The 16279-nt window shown below is 39.1% G+C and overlaps 1 long non-coding RNA gene across 2 annotated transcripts in view; it reads left to right on the top strand.

The window, feature by feature from the left end:
- The first annotated feature begins 2978 nt into the window (after window positions 1-2978).
- LOC118162297 overlaps window positions 2979-16279 on the top strand; it is a 144797-nt gene continuing 131496 nt past the window's right edge. For both annotated transcript variants that reach the window (XR_004748382.1, XR_004748381.1), the window contains exon 1: window positions 2979-3115. This is a non-coding gene — a long non-coding RNA (uncharacterized LOC118162297). The remainder of the gene's footprint in view (window positions 3116-16279) is intronic.

The raw sequence follows: 16279 nt of genomic DNA, 5'->3' as shown, positions 1-16279 counted from the left end.
AAGGTCATCTTCATCTTTCTCAAAAAGAAAAAATTTCAAAACAGCACAACTGAGAAAGTTGTGCACCACCTGTTTTTTGTATTAATATCACTGTTCATGCTGTAGAGGTCTGTGCAGCTCACTGACGCCTGAGCCTGGCCCCTTAGCAGAAACGCAGCTCTATAACACCACCAGGCTCAATCTGGTCAGAAGAAGTGACTTCAGTGTCTTGCAGATGTGGCATTTCTGTCTGGTTTTCCCAGGATACAAGGAGATTTGCATGCAGGAGCATAGAGGGGAGCTTATTGCAAACCAGAGGGTCATGCTGCCAGACCATGCTGTGGAGACAGTGATCCACAATTTTGGGGGTATGGTGCAGAGAGCATTACTTTAAAGCATCACCTCAGCACCCTAGGCAGTTAAGACTGCTTCATTCTGCTGCACATGGTATTACAGGGCCAAGCATCTCTATTCTTCAGGTTTTATGTCTTTGACATATCCCTGCCTGGCTCATTGCTTGAGAAGACTCACAAAATTGTAGGAAGGAATACTTTTGTGCATGTGGTATCTGCTATTGATTTAGGCTCATGTATAATCTTCCTTTCCAACCACTGCTGCTGCTCATTCAAAAGTGTTTTTTTTTTTTTTGTTTGTTTGTTTTGTTTGTTTTTGTTTTGTTTTGTTTTGTTTTAAGGGGGAATAGCAGGAGGAACCCAGTAGCAGAACAATTTGCTCCATAAACTATGGCATTACTGATGACTAAGTTTTACCCCAGCTGCCCACAGCAGCAACCTGTCTCCCTTCCCCTGAGCCCTCCCCAGCCCAATGTCTCGTGTTCCCTCTTTACACCCTTCACACCTGACCTTGTGCCTCCCTCTTTCCCTCCCATCCCTTCTGCATCCTCGCATGCCTGCCAGAGGGGTACGAGGCTCAGGGCACTGCAGGGTGCTCTTCCTGGTGACCCATGGGTGCAGAAGGGCAGGTGGGAAAGAGCCGCTGCAAGCTGCCGAGGGTGTCCCCACAGCAGACCCATGCGGCCAGGCTCTCCTACTCTCTCTCCATCCTTGGCTTTCTGGACTTTTGGAGGAACATGGTATCTTTGAGAGTGCTGCCTTTTCCCAGTCCCATCACACATAGTTCACACCAGCATCTAGGCTTAAATGGGCAGAGAGTATAATCGTTCAAGCTCATCCCTCCACAGTGCTCAGACTTGCAATGATAGCTTTGCAGAGTAACTGGTGACATGTTTGTGGGTAAGGGGTTAGGTTAACCATTAACAGGGGAGTGAGTGGTTTGGTTCTACCCGCTTTATTTTTCTGGGCTGTGCACGTTGCCTCTGCCTCTTACAGCCCGTTCTCTGATGATGGTGAGCAGCACAGCACAGAGCCCTGTTACTTTGGAAAGAACAAGTGGTGCTGCACTAGGGTTCCCCTTGGCGCCTTTCCAATCCTGTTTCTGCAAGGCTGGGCACCTATGAAATTTCCATTACATCAATATAGTAGTTGTTGCAGCAAAACACAGATCATTCAGCGGTGTTACAGAGTTTGTTTGCACTGCCTTTTTCTTTCTTTCTTTTTTTTTTTTTTTTAGTTGAAAAAATAAGCAAGCTGCATGGAAAGGGTGAACATATACCCAGGAAATAGTTTGCTGATAACATAGGAGCCTTCATGTCTGCTGGGTGGTGCCCTAAGTTTTCTTAACAAAGAAGTGAGTGTTAGTTCTTCAAATAAAAGTTACTTTTTGCACTCACATAACTGAGGCTGAGAATTTCCAAGATGAAAACTTGGCTTTTTATTTATTTTTCTTCTTCTTTTTTTTTTTTTTTTTTTAGATGGGGCATAATTTGAGTGGGATCTCCTCTCCCTCCTGCAAAGCCCTACCCCCCACACTGCCCTCCCCACCTTATGAGGATTACAGTATCCCAAAAACTCTTTAGCACTGGGAGCAAAGGAAACAAAAATGGCTTTGCATTATGAACCAACCAGAGATTAAGTTATTGGCGGCCTTGAAATAGCTCTTTCTCAACTTCCATTCCCATGAGGTTATCCACATAAAGTTGCTGTTTAGTACAGGGTCAGCGTGATGAAATTTATTTGTTGAGTCTCTTTGGTGCCAAAGCTTTTGCCAACAATCTGATCTACCTGATAGTGGTACTATTTCAGAAATGTCCAGTCAGTAAAACAAATGCAGTGTCTGTGGAGTTTCAAAGACAGCAGTAATAAGTGGGATCAGGGCAAAGAAATCAAAACAAAAATGCTGCTCCTTTTAATAAAATAAATAAATACATATAATGATTACTTAAAACATTTACAAGCTATGGAAAAATAGACAATATTAATTTTTTAATTCGCATGCCACCTCTTTCCTATAAGTATATGTTTCTGTTTTTTTTTCATACAGTTCCATCAGTGTACTGTATTGGAATTGTCAAATGACATTGAAAATAAAATTGTATGCTGATCTTTAACAGGTAGAAGTTGGTAGTGTTGGAATACATTGCAAGGAGGCAAGTAAAGGACCAGAGTTAAGGCAGTGTGGACTATGAGTTTTGTACATGGTGTTCATTTTGCTTTTTGTTTTCTTCCAGGTACCAAAAAGCCTACAGTATAGTATATCTACATAAATCATCATTGAAATAAAGCTTAGGAGATGAAATCTTACAGTTTTAAGTACATATGTTGTGAAACTATATGTGATTTTACTTAGTCTCCAAACTATAACAAAAGGTTCTTTCATTTTATTTTCCAAAAACTTAGTTACCAACATCAAATGAAGTGGTGATAATCTCCTTTTTGTTTAGTCATCTGTGACAAGTATACAGCAATGGTTTCCTCTAAGTCAGTACCACATCAAAATCTGAATGAGTATGGGAGAAGTGAGATTTTCTTAAACTATGGGCAATTCCCAATTTGAATTTTGTAAGAAATCTCTATATGGGTATAGAGATTCCCAAAGAAGCTTTCCATTCATCAGCCTGGTTTTGTTTATGTTGTAGACTAACAGGTGAACCTTGGGAAGAATCCATCACACCCCTGCCCAGGTCTGCAGCTTGGCATGGATCACCTCAGGATGACTGAAAAAACCCTCCTCAGCAGCTTCACTGCTCTGACCTCTGCTATCCTATTGCTATTTAAAGGTAAAGTGATTTGACCATCAAGCTTCTGCTAACATGAAAGTATTAGCCAAATTGCTTTTGTGTTCTCAGATTCATGAAATGTGGCATTTGCAATGCAAAGGCCTGTCTTCATTTGTTTTATTGCAAAATAAATGTCTGGCAGGAAATGAAGTGGGCCACCTGTGGTTTCAAATCTCTACATGCCCAGTATCAGCCACTGGCTGATAATGTTATGACAGCTTCTTGGCCACCACAGATGGTCAGTGAGCTCTAATCTATATGGAAAGAGTGTTTTACCTGCTAGTCCATCTCTAGGGCTGCTTCTTCATGACTGCCTGTTGCAGGAAGGCTGCTGCAGCAGTCCTGCAAGACAGAGCCATTCTCTGTCCTGTCAGGCATTGTGGCAGTGCTAAGGAACATAATTGCTTTTACAACTAGCTTCCACTTGCACCCTGCGTGGTGTGACTCCTGCCTGAAAGGCATGCCTTTCCCTTTCTCCCCCCAGCCTGCTGAATGTGGATGCAAGGGATTTTCTTGTATTTGAACATCTCAGACAGGCCTTGGAGGCTTTTTGCTCTGTGGTGGCGTTAGGCTAAAGTTAATACAAAACATGTTCAACTGTCAGTGCTCAATGCCTCACTTCTTATAATGAGCAACTGGATGGCAGGATTTCTTTAGTCTTGAGAAATGCAGGCACTAGTTTAAGGAAAGCGGACTCATGGAGGCAAAAAATTCACAGTGGTAGTGAGTTGCTTTCCGTCCTTATTGAATGGTCTAGGTCCATGTAAGAGAGTGAGCTGCCTGACCTTTGTCAGGGGTAGCTCTGCATCCTAGCTGCTGGTGCTCATGAGTCCCAGTCAATGCCTTGAGGTATTTCTGCCCTGATTCTTTCTTAACCCACAGGATGGCAAAATTCAGTGTTGCCTACACAGCTGAGAAACTTGCAGCTGCCCTTTTGTAAGGCTGCACAAGTTCAGGCAGCAGATTTTGGAAATAAGGTGGAGAATGTAAGTGTTTCAAGTGCCTGCAAGGTGTACCATAGCTTTGCTTAAGACAGGTCAGGGGTGAGGGTGGGCCTAACAGTCATGGTTCATGCCAGGACTGTTTGTCATAATGACGGTGGAAGGAACAAGTACAGTGTTGTCAGTGTTATTTTAGGAATTTAATCAAGGGCCGTATGCTGGCTCAGTTATAAGTAGATAGCATGGATGTCTTTTCAGTTACAATCTCACAGAAATTGCTCTTCCTCCCTCTTTCCTTCTATTTTACTCAATATTCCTTTTATGTGCTATTCACTGTGTAGTGATTATATTCTAAATGATTTTTCCTCTTTCCATGATGTCTTGATCTTCTCATTTTTATATGCTCTCTTGATCATGATTAGAAACCAATAACACTTTATCCAAACTAGTGGTGTCAGAAGGTTTGCAAAAAAATGTTCATGGTGAATTCACACATCCTTTACTGAAAGAAAGAGATGTCAAGTGCCAAAATTAAATAATTTCAGGATTTCAGTTTTCTATATTTTACTTTACATTAGAGTAATACAGCAATAAATGATTATAAAGATTCTGTTAGTCTGTCTCAGAATACACAATGGTGGTTCAAGCACATGTCATACAACCCTAAACCCTCCTGTCTTAATGGTGGACTACTTGTTATCTTCTTCTAAGGTTTTGCTCGACCTGTTATGTGTTGACTTTCCTGTGCCAAATCCTCTAGGCCTATTTTCATAATTTACATGATAAGATAAACAGTATTTTTCTACTGAGGAAGGTTAAATTGCTTGTCAATTGTATTATGCCTTATCCATTGCTTAGAATGAGATAGAGGCAGATTCAGCAGATGAATAATATCAGAAGTTTATTTTTGCAGAATGCATATTGCTGAAGTTTTAAACAAACATTAAATAGTTCGGCATGAAGGCTATTGACTTTAACTGTTTAACTCTCTGACTTCCACTGTGCCTTCGGTAAAGCTCTCTGCAGACGGGTGTGTTGCACAACATCCTGGGCTTGTGCCTGTGCTGAGTCCAGGCTCCGGCTCCAAAATAAAGTGAAGTGTGGACAACAGCAAGCATCCTCGCTTGCCCTAGGCAATGAAGCCAGGGATACAGAAGCAAAGAGTTGGCCCTTGGCAATGCAGAGGGAAAGGTGCTCTCTCCTCTAACTGGGCTGTAGGCTTTGAAGACAGTCACAAACCACCTGGAACTGCAGGGCCAGGCATGTGCTGGGATTCACAGCCACCCCACCTGCAGAGGTGTGAGGTCATTGGCTGCTGCTTCCCCAACCTGCTGCAGCTTGTCAGGTTCCTCCAGGCTTACAGAGAGCAGCAGTGGTCTGGGACCAGAGCCAGTGTCACCAGGGGGAGCTGGGTGAAGAGGCTATGCACTGTACAGAGTAAAGTTCTGAGAGTCCGAAAGATGAGCTGAGTCTGGTGTCAGCACATCAAAAAATATATAGTAGATGTCACTACAAACCTGATTGTCACCAACACTTGGCAAACAATCCCTCTCCAGTCAGGTTAAGTTTTATGAATTTAGTTGTGTTCAAATTCCCTACATGTGGAAGGGCAGAAAGTATTAAATAGCATTAATAGCATTAGTATTAAATAGCAATTATAGAATTGGATTATATTTCTCAGTAATGATAGGACTCTATGAAAAAGCAGCCCTTCAGAGGGCAAAGTGTGAGGTAGAGGGTGATCTGTTATTTTGTACTTTAGTATGCTCCAGGGGGTAGGAAAATCAGAGTGGAGAATTGTGCCACCAGTATACAAAAGTGTACTACTCTGGAAAATCAAATGTAGGTGACTCTTTACTGTCTGTGTTTTCCTGGCTGTGCTCAAGCACCTCCCCAGAATGGCAATACATTAAAAAAGGCTTGCATTGAATACTGCATATCCAGGAATTATAGCGTAATGAATTTTCTCTTTGGAATAGTCAACCAGAGATTGGTACTCGGTACAAAAAAAAAATAATAAATAAAATCTGATTTTTGTATTCATAGGACAATATATACCATTGTTTGGATTTTTCCATCTTCATAAAAGCTGATAAGAAGAATTAGTTCAGGAGGATATTGTGCACTTTTCCCATTGAAAGGTTTGACGTGAGTACTATGGGGAAGAGAAAATTGGGCAATAGGACAGGATGTGAATTTGAAAACTAGACAGTGACGTGTTGGGTTATTTAAATCAGAATAAAAAAAATAATAAAAAAAAAAAAGTAGTTATAAAGTCCAACTCCAGCAGTGAAGAGCTAAATTTCATTAAAATAAATAAATAAATAAAACATTAAAACAAAACAAAAAACCTTTGCAGCTGTCTGTTGATAATTGATCATTTCAAGTCAGTAGTATCAAAATATTTAAGAGAGCTTTGCACTTGCCCTGGCAAAAATCAGGTTTTTACTTTGTTAGTATATATCTCACACTGATTTATTGCATTGCGATTATTGTAGCTTGGCATGTATGTAGCTGAAGGCCATATTTAGAATTACAGTGTTTAAATATTTTTTTTAATTAATTTTTTGTTAAAATCATTCAGTGTTATTTGGCCTGTATGCTTTTGTGAAAGAAAACTCATTTGTCCGTGTGATATTTCCTGGTAAAAGAGTGGTTAGATAAATAAACAAAACAAAACAAAACAAAAGGCAAAAAATACCAGCCAAGTTTTCATACTGGCATTCCTTTCTAAGTTCTCATCATATTCAGACACCCCCTCCAGCCCTGCCATGGTATTGTTGATTTTGTGTTATGAGAACAAGACAGGTGCCTGGAGGTGCTGCAGATACCATAGCTGGATTAAGGAAGCCTGCAAATTGTGGCAGCAATTTCCATTAAAGGGTCTTTAATTATCACATGGATCATGCCAAAAAATGATTGCAAAATATGCATAGTTTGATTTCTGTTTCATGGGTGAATTGTAAAATTAGATTCTGGGATTATTACCTTTGAAAAAGCGTAACTGTCATATGTGAACTAACCTTGGATGCTTGCAGTGCTAGTGGAATTTTGACTGGCTAAGAAAAATGGCTGCTGGGACCTTAAAAGTCTAATGTTTTTTATTTTAGTAGCTAGAGAGACTTTCTTCTCATGTGCCAGTTCCATTCTCTTGCAGAAACCACTTTTTGGAGTCTTTGCTGTAGCACGATGCAGCCTTCCTCTCAGATGTCTGGTATTTTACTGCCTCACTTTACAAGAAAAAGGTAATACATTACACCTTCAAGGGAAGGTAGTCTTCACCCTAGACTGAAGATGCACACATATCAGCAGGGAGGCAGCTGAGATTTCCCAGAAACAAATCCCTATATATTGTCTCCTCCTCCAGTATATAGTCATGGGCAAATACAGCTGGGAAGCTGAAGTATTTTTGAAATAGCATCTTTAAAACTTTTATAATTTTTATTTTTCAAAACAGGACTTCATGGAGACTTCTGCCTCTCTTACCACTGGATGAGTCATGGCTTTTTTTTTTTTTTTTTTTTTTTCAGTGGGAGAATTTGATTTACTGAGATGTTTTACTCTATCACAAAACTTTTGAAATGCTAGGGATGTAAATTTAAGGATTATATTGTCAGGGTTTTGTCATTTAGCCTTAGGTTGGGTCCTGTTAAAAGGTTTTAAAAGCTTCACAACTGCTGTGCCACAGCAGAGGAAAACAGAACCATGCCTGGAGTTTAAAGTGTAGTTACAGTTAGAAAAGTGACTGTGTGAAAAAGGCATGTTCTCAGTCAACAGATCTGTTCTCTATGTGTAGTACCACTTTCCTATGCATGTTTCACTTGCAAGAGTAGTCTGTCATTACTTTTCAATCCTTTTGCCAGTGGAGTGCCAGCAGGGCTATGAGAGAGCAAAATATACGCTATCCTGTCTCTCATGTCATAAACAAAGTTGTTAGTGAAATCCCAGTTGCAAAATCTTTGTTACTGGCTATGGAGAGGAGACATGAGCCAGCCTAACTTCCAGAGACATGGCCAAGAGCATAATACTGGTTAACCTTGCTTCCGTCTCCATTCTCCCCACACACACCCAAAATGAAACAAAACAAAACAAACCCCAGCCCAAAACCAAGCACATATACCATCTTTTTGGTTTCAAACTGAATAAATTTGATCTGGAAGTCATTGAAAACAGTAAACATGAAACCCTACTGTGACATATTTATGGAGTGATATATCCAGAAGATGACTGCACTTAAATAAAATAAGTTCAAAGACTAGTAATCAAAAATAAATATGGTCAATTCATCTTCCAGAAGAGGGGAAAAAAAAAAAAAAAAAAAAAAAAAAGTAGCTGAAGTTTGCATTTTAGGGGTTGGATGGATACTGGTATATAAGCAGTGGTGAATAGATAAATAAGATGCTATGAATGAATATGAAGTGGAAAAAATAGCATTAGAACAAAAGCCGTACATGAGCAAAAAGCCTGAAGCAAATTATTTTCTGTTGGCATCCATTGTTCATATTATTACTGTCCTAGGAAAACTAAGCAGAGAGCCTCTCCTCTCCTCTTTTCTCCTCCTTAGGCTGCCTTAAGAGTTCATAGCATAGTAGTGAACAAATCATAATGCCAGAATTCAACCCTAGCACTTTTCCACTGCTTCATATGGCCAGCCAAGCTGGGGTTGCAAACTACTTTTTCATAAGACATTTTTGTCATGCATAGTTCTGACCTGTTCTGTCTCACTGAGTAGGGTGAGTGGGTACATGTTTCTGCAGTCCCAAATGTAAGTAGGTGTGCTCCTTTTGGTGCTGTCTGCAGTTACTTATGTCAGGTGAGGATGTAGTCCCTAGCATTCCCGTGAACTGTGAGCTGTAACAGAGGTGACGTGTAGGAGGGTGAAAATTCTCTCTCTGGAAATTTCCAAGTGAATTTCCACATGTGGAAAGGCTGGAAGAGGCTGTAAATTGGAGAAACTTGCATTCACTTAAGCACTTTTAAACTTTCTTCTAAATCCATTTCTATATCCTATTAGGTGATAAAATTCAAAAGACTCTTCCCTATGCTGACATGCTACTAGTTAATCAACAAGTGTATTTTGGGGTGGATGGGGAAGGGAGACTTACTAGCAAATTTGATTAATAACTTTCATCTTTCTTGCTTTAGAAATTATTACTCTTCAGACGCCATGTGTTCTTTCCTACAATATTTCACTTGCACTTGTTCTGCTTTCTTCCTGGGATGGGAGTCTCAGTGGAAACTACTATGCCATGTAAATAACGTACACATGGCAGTCTATTATTTTGTATGGTTATTAATCCCTGTGGAGTTGAGAGCTTTCTGGTTTCCCTTAATGTAAAATCCATAAGCATGTTCCCATACAGAAAAATAAAATAAAATAAAATAAAATAAATAAAAAAGTGATGCTTTTCAAACTTATATTTCATAACGCTTAGAAAATATATTCCCTGAGATTGCCTAAGAAATTCTAAGAATCTTAAAAGCTTGCTGATAAACCTTGAAATGCAGATTAGGATTCATATATACAGGCTTAACTTTTTAACTTTGTAAACCATACTAAGAGATATTTAAAAAACACATTAAACCCTATTGTTTCTAAGTTTATTGTGAATTAATGAAGGCTTGAAGAAATCAGCTTTAATTGGAGATATCCCCAAAACAATTGTACTTCTCAGCAACATGGAGATACCAAGGTGCGAATAGGACTCAAGCTATCTTGGAATACAAAAGAGGAGTTCCCAAAGCCTCATATCTGCTCATAGCCTTACTAGGCTTACCAATTCTTCACAAGAAAAGTAGACTTGTTAATTCTTCACAAAGCTGCCATGGTAGAAATGTGTGTGTGTACAATCAGAGTTTACATGGACTTGGAGTTTTCCTGAAAAGAGGTCTAAGTATCATTTTGTACATACACAAAACAGTATTTTCAAATCACTGTAATTATGCCAAATAAAAATAAAATGGTACTGATCAAAGGACTTCACAGTAGGCTCTTTTCAGTCCAGTTTCCTATTTTCTAGCTTCTTCTAGAACTCACTGTTATAAGATGGAAATGAGTTTGTTGTGGTTTTATTTTTTTTTCTTCTTGTAGGGTGGAATTTTCCTCTTTCTCCCTATATTTCCTCTCCCTTTTTGCCTGCAGTGGCTGAACTGTTCAGGCTAAAAAAATTTTCAGAGGCTAAGAAAATAAAAACCTAAGTGATAGCTGTCTGAGAAATCAGAAAACAAGAAGCTGTGCCATTGACTTCCATTACCAGTTTTCAGACATGTTAAGGTTGACAATATCTCCCTGGAAAAAGTAACCTGGGAGAAGCACAACGAGAAGACTGAAAAACAGAAAACTACACAGCCCAGTAATGGTCATTGGAAAAAAAAAAAAAAAAAAAAAAAAAGGCATGACTTCCATAAGGTTGAACAGTAAATAAGCAGGATGTGCAACTTTTCTACTTCATATACTGTTACCCCTTAATTCTTCTTTTGCACACATAGAGGTGATTGTTGGGAGGCCTGGGTCCCCCTCTGTCTCTCTTGTCCCATGCAGCCCCAAGCCTTGTATTTTCTGCAGCTAGGGAGAAGTGGGCAGGGCATGGGGTGCAAAAGCCAGAGTGCTCAGCAGCCTTGTTGCTTCAATTCCAAAGAAGCAATTAATTTAGACAAAGAAATGGGCATGGGAGACTGACAGCTCCCCTTCTCCCCCAAAGGCTATTCCTGAGGCAGTCACAAGGTACTCTTGTGGGTACCTGCCCTATTCTCCTGTGTCCAACACACTGGTAAATTGGCTTGGGGCTATTGTATCATCAGGACTTGACAGGCTACCGTGAACATACCTGGCAATCTGTTCAATGACACATCTACAGCATGCTGAATCCAACCCAAGAAAATTAGCTGGGAAGCTGAACACCAAACACATTCTCAGGACTTCAAGACCAGGAGACAAACACCTGGGTGCAAGAAGCGTCCTATTTCCCAGAAATAACAGTGTGAAAGCCATGTCCAAGCTGCTGACCATGGTCTTTGTAAACACTGCACTTTGCTTCCCTGAGTTTCACAAAAATCACACAGTAGCCAACACCACAGTAAATCTTAAATACCAAATAAATGTGTGGTTTACCTCCCAAGGTCTCTCCCCTAGTCTTATTATCACCTACAATGGGGCTAGTGTTATAATAACAGTCAGTGTTGGCTAAGTCACTTGAGTGCCATTAAGAAAAATGTTTCCCTCCCTGGATTATAGCTGAAAGAGTCTGGGAGATTTGAGTATTTATTTATTTTTATTAAAATTGTGGTAAAATCATAAATGGCCCTTAAGGTAGCAGTAGCTCCTATGTGATAACATGTAAGCCATTAGCTGTGAACAAACAAAAAGGAGACTGAAAAACTTTTAGAAGAGTACTTACTGTTCTCATCAATCAGGCTTTTAAATGTCTGCTTGTTTGTTTGGATTTCTTTCACATTGTTTAACCTATCTTTTGAGGAGGTAGATGATCTTGAAAATACCATCATAACACCTGCTCTAGTATAAGTGTACATGCCTTGCCCATGGACTCATACTCACTTTTCTATTGGCAGAAACAGTATGAATTCTTCACTGACCTTCTGGAATTTTGCAATTTTCTTTTCCACATCATGAGATCTTCAGGAAAGCTTCCTTGGGGAATATTTTCCCCTATTCTCCTTCCCTTCTTTGCTGCTTTGGATACCATCTGGTAAATTGAATTTTGGTAATTTTGCGTGGCCACTCTTCTCATACCCTCAGTTTATACTCAATTTTTTCATTCCAACATTCCCATGTTCTCCAATGCTCATGCAAGCAGGCTGAAGTTATTCTTTTTTATTGGGTTACTAAGCACACCACTGAGGAAGGAAAACCTGACATGAACCTAATAGATGAAGAGAGAACTGGTCCGAAATTTTTAAGAGAGTCTGGAGGGGTTTATATGCCAGAATTTCATCTCTGGTGAACAATGCACTGAACTTTAATTGATTCCTGCACAGTGTCTTAGACTGATGAAAGGACACTTCCCAAAGAAAAGCAGCCATCAAAGCTTTCACATATGTATGCATAAACAGCATGATTGCAGTGAGACTTCAGATCCTGCCCCAGTTCCGTGTTGAACTCCAATTAACTGTTTTTTACCAAATCCCATCTCCTGTGATAATCATGACATCAGTCAGCTACACCCTGATTAATATTCCTTACCTTAAACTGTATCTGAAAGAAGTTTTGAGTAACATGGGAAAAGTCCAGTTTCATCCTCAAGTAATATTAGTGACTTAAAGCAGATTTGTGGAAAGCTAGATTTTAGCTTTTAGGCTGCAGTGGATGCCTTCTTATTGAACTGGATAGAAATGAATTATCCCATATTCACTTTTTTTTTTTTTTTTTTTTTTTTTTGAGAGGGAGAGAGAGAGAAGGGCTTAATAAATGTGTTTTTATCTCTGTTGTGTTATAGCTGGCTGCCTGTAAGACTGTGGTCTGATTAATATGTATTACAGCATCTTCTGACCCACCCTCTCACTGTTCTAGATTTCTGAGTTTTATTTTAATTTGCTTATCCTTTTGAGGAGATAAGAACTAAGTACCTGGTCTGTCTGTATCTGTTAGTCTTCAAATCTCTCCACTTCCTGCTACCCCATCTTTCACCCTTCCTTCTACACTTTTGGACATTTAACTCCAGGTCACATCTAGCCAGACTGGGCAGAGGAATAATGGTCTCAAAGATGGGTCTGCAGATGTGTGAGCATGATAAGCTGAACTAGGCAGCAAGCCCTGAAAACAGTGAGGATGAAGGAGGAGGAGCAGGCACTGGAACGACTGTCTGGCAGGACTTCAGGCCCTGGTACCACTCTGGAAAAGCAGCAGGACATGCCATCTGCAATGGATAGGACACACTGTCTAGGGTGTGAATGAGAAAATTGGAGGGAAGTGGGTTAATGCAGGGGAGGAGCTTCAAGGGAATGAAAGGGATACATCTGTAGAAAGCAAGTTCCATTAGTTCAGGTACATGAGAATGACTTAAAAGTATCTCTCAAATTTAATTCAGTCCTAAGTACTTCAAAGAAATATTTTTTCCAAGCTATTCAATTGCTTTTTCTTCCCTTTGTGCACTGATATCTTTCTTTTCATTAATTTTCACTCACTCATATGAAGGTTTTTAGCATAATCAAGTACTGTTGCTCAGTGTTTCCATCTCACTCCTATGTTTTACTGTCAACAAGAAAAATAGTAGAATTCAAAACAGATCAGTTTTGGGGGGATTAATAACCTATTAATTTATGTTTATGTCCATGTCTTTATTCTTCAAATCTACAATAAAAGGAAGAGATTTTCACCCAGGACAAATTTTCATGGTGCCATTATACTTAAGTTAATGATTTTATACTCTGGATGTGAGAAGGGTATTGTCAATTGTGAAACCATCTCGCTTACTGATGACCATTATTCATCGAGTGTTAGTATACCAGAATGACTGGAATCTGATGTTCACTTTAATGCAGAAATTTATTTCTCTGTCTGAACCTTTCAGAACTTCATGTCATTTCTAGTAAAATGGCATATTTTTTCTTAGAATCATAGAATTGTAGCATACTTTGGTCTGGATGGGACCTTAAAGATCATCTAATTCCAACCCCTCTGCCATGGGCAGGAACACCTTCCACTAGACCAGGTTGTGCAGGTTGTTCTTTCTTTTCTGGTAGAAGTCTTAATGATTTTACTTTCTTGTACATTATGAAGTATTTTATGCAGTGAAAATAAAATAAAATAAAATACTTCAAAGAGCATCATTGCTCTATTTCCTAATCTAGGCATGGTGCAAGTTATTTAACTAGAAAAGAAAAGGAAAGGAAAGAAAATTAAAAGAAAAAAAAAAAAAGGAAAGAAAAGAAAAAAGAAAAGGGAAGAAAAGACAAATTCCTTAGCTGCAACAAGTGACTTATTTTTTCCTTTTTACTGAGTGACTGTACTAGTTTTAAGGTTCAGTACTGAATAGACTTAGAAAAACTTCAGTGTTCCAAATGGCTATCAGTAAGCAACCTAAATTTTAAATGGAGGCTGGTTATGTAAAGTGTGACATTGAGTCATACTTGGGGTACCCAGTTTAAAGCATTCTCAAGGAAGCAGGTTTTTTTGGAAGGTATTTTCTCTTAGAAGTTCTCTGTCCTCTGCAAATCAAGCATAAGACACTAGCTCTTTTGAAAATTAAACCAGTGTTTCCAGTTGCAGCTAGAAGCAGAATTCTCAAAAAGTTCACAGAAGAGCTAGCATTTGTGAGATTTGTTTTGCTGGATGTTGCAGGATCAGGATGTACTATCTCCTCATAAACAACTGATTTGGGGAAGTTTTTTCCAAAGTAAATTTTTAATTCCAAGATTTATTTTTTTTCCACATGTATGCTAATCTTTGTGTGAGGTAATGGAGAGACTGAAAGGAAAAAAAAAAAAATCATATCATTCATTAGGTAACTACTTCCAGAGCAGATAGGTCATCCTCATTGCTGGAGTCCTACTCTAATGCAGTTGAACACTGTTTTATTCTGTGCAGCATGATTGTGTGGTGTTTATTCAGTCCCTGTGTGTCCACATGAGTTTGACGCTAATCGGCTGTAATTGCATAATTCACAGATGAGTACTGAGAAATCCTCTACTTGTCTAGCAAAGACCTTCTGCATTGCTGGGCTCTGTAGTTTCAGGCCATCATTCTTGCCATCCTCGGTCTTTCACAATCCCATCAGTTTGGCAAATGCCCAAAATGTATTTAGTCATGAACTCATTACTGATACAACAGGCAACACAGTGCATGAAACACCAGGCTGCCCACAGCATTCCTAAATAATATGTTCTGGAATGCTTATCTTAAATTCCATCTTGTTATTACTTTGGCACGTTTAAATAAGTGGACTTGTCAACAAATAACAATCAGAAGCAACTGGCAACGTTTCATTCATGTTATGTCATTGTCCTCCAGATTTCATTTTCCATATGTGAAAAGCATTCAATTCCTAGGGAAATAAGAAAGATGGAAGAAATAATATAGTTTTATTATCATTTGACAGCAATTTATGTTTTTTGATGACTAAAGGAGGCAGTGATACAAATCTAACACAGCAGGATTATGATAGTCAAGACCAGTAGTTTCTACCCCATATATCACCTATGAGTCACTGCCTGATCTTATCCAAGTTGCTGCTTGCCACCACTTCCTTGACCCCAACTTGTCAAAACCACTTACAAAATCAGCAAGAGGTGGCCCTCCAGGATTTCAGAGGCAAAAATTAAGAAGCTCTCATGGAAAGTATGTTTATGGTGTCGCTGTGCTTTTTTATATTCTTTTGTAAAGTATAGAAAGCAATCTTTACTCAAATAACCATTTTGAAACCCTTGTTCTTAACTGAAAGAGTTACTGAAACAGAATGTCTGTAATAAGAACTGATGTGCTCTTCAAATACATCGCTAAAAAAGCAGAGTATTGAAAGAGTGCTTGTTTTCTTTGTGTGTGAAAAGCAGCAGAAATGTATATTACAAACTGTGACCATGACATTTTAATATGATTTAGAGATTTAAAGATTTAAGTGAGATTAAAGATCTAAGATTTAAAGTGAGCCTTCATCATATTTTATGCTTTAGGAAGCAGGCTTATCCAGTCATAGGATGTGTGTGTGTGGGAAGAGTGTGGGAGGGGGTATGTGCACAGCTGAGGGCCTTCTGCAAAGAGCAAGAGCTTTTTGGTTTGCAGGGTTTTAAAGAATACAGTGTAGTTTTAAGGTTTTGGGTTTGAATCCATACAGGAACGTCTACTCTGGGTACTGGGAAAGGCACTAGAAGAGTTAAGTATAACTTTGAATATGGTATGGTGAAAGAGACGGCATGAGTGGGTAGTAGATAAGGCAGAGGCAGTACTGCTGATGGCATGTGGAGTGTCACCGATTATAAGATAAATAAATAAAACAGGCACTCTGTGAGCTATCCCTCTTGTTCTGTGATTAGGAGTTATCTCCAAGTGCAAAAATATTAGAAGCGGGGGCTATTCTGGTATATCTAAATAGATGCTATATCGTGATACCTCCGAATATACTCTTCAGAAGTTAAAAATAGTGTAAATAAATAATTTATTGTTATGAGGTACTGTTGCTGCTCACTGATGCAATCACCTGCTTTGTGTCGGAGTTTAAGTGTTCCTATGTTGCTGTACTTGAGATTTTGCTTCCAAGTGATAGCAATTCTG

The sequence above is a fragment of the Oxyura jamaicensis genome, chromosome 2 (genome assembly GCF_011077185.1).
Source record: "Oxyura jamaicensis isolate SHBP4307 breed ruddy duck chromosome 2, BPBGC_Ojam_1.0, whole genome shotgun sequence".
NCBI lineage: Eukaryota > Metazoa > Chordata > Aves > Anseriformes > Anatidae > Oxyura > Oxyura jamaicensis.
This window is presented reverse-complemented; position numbering and strand designations above follow the sequence as displayed.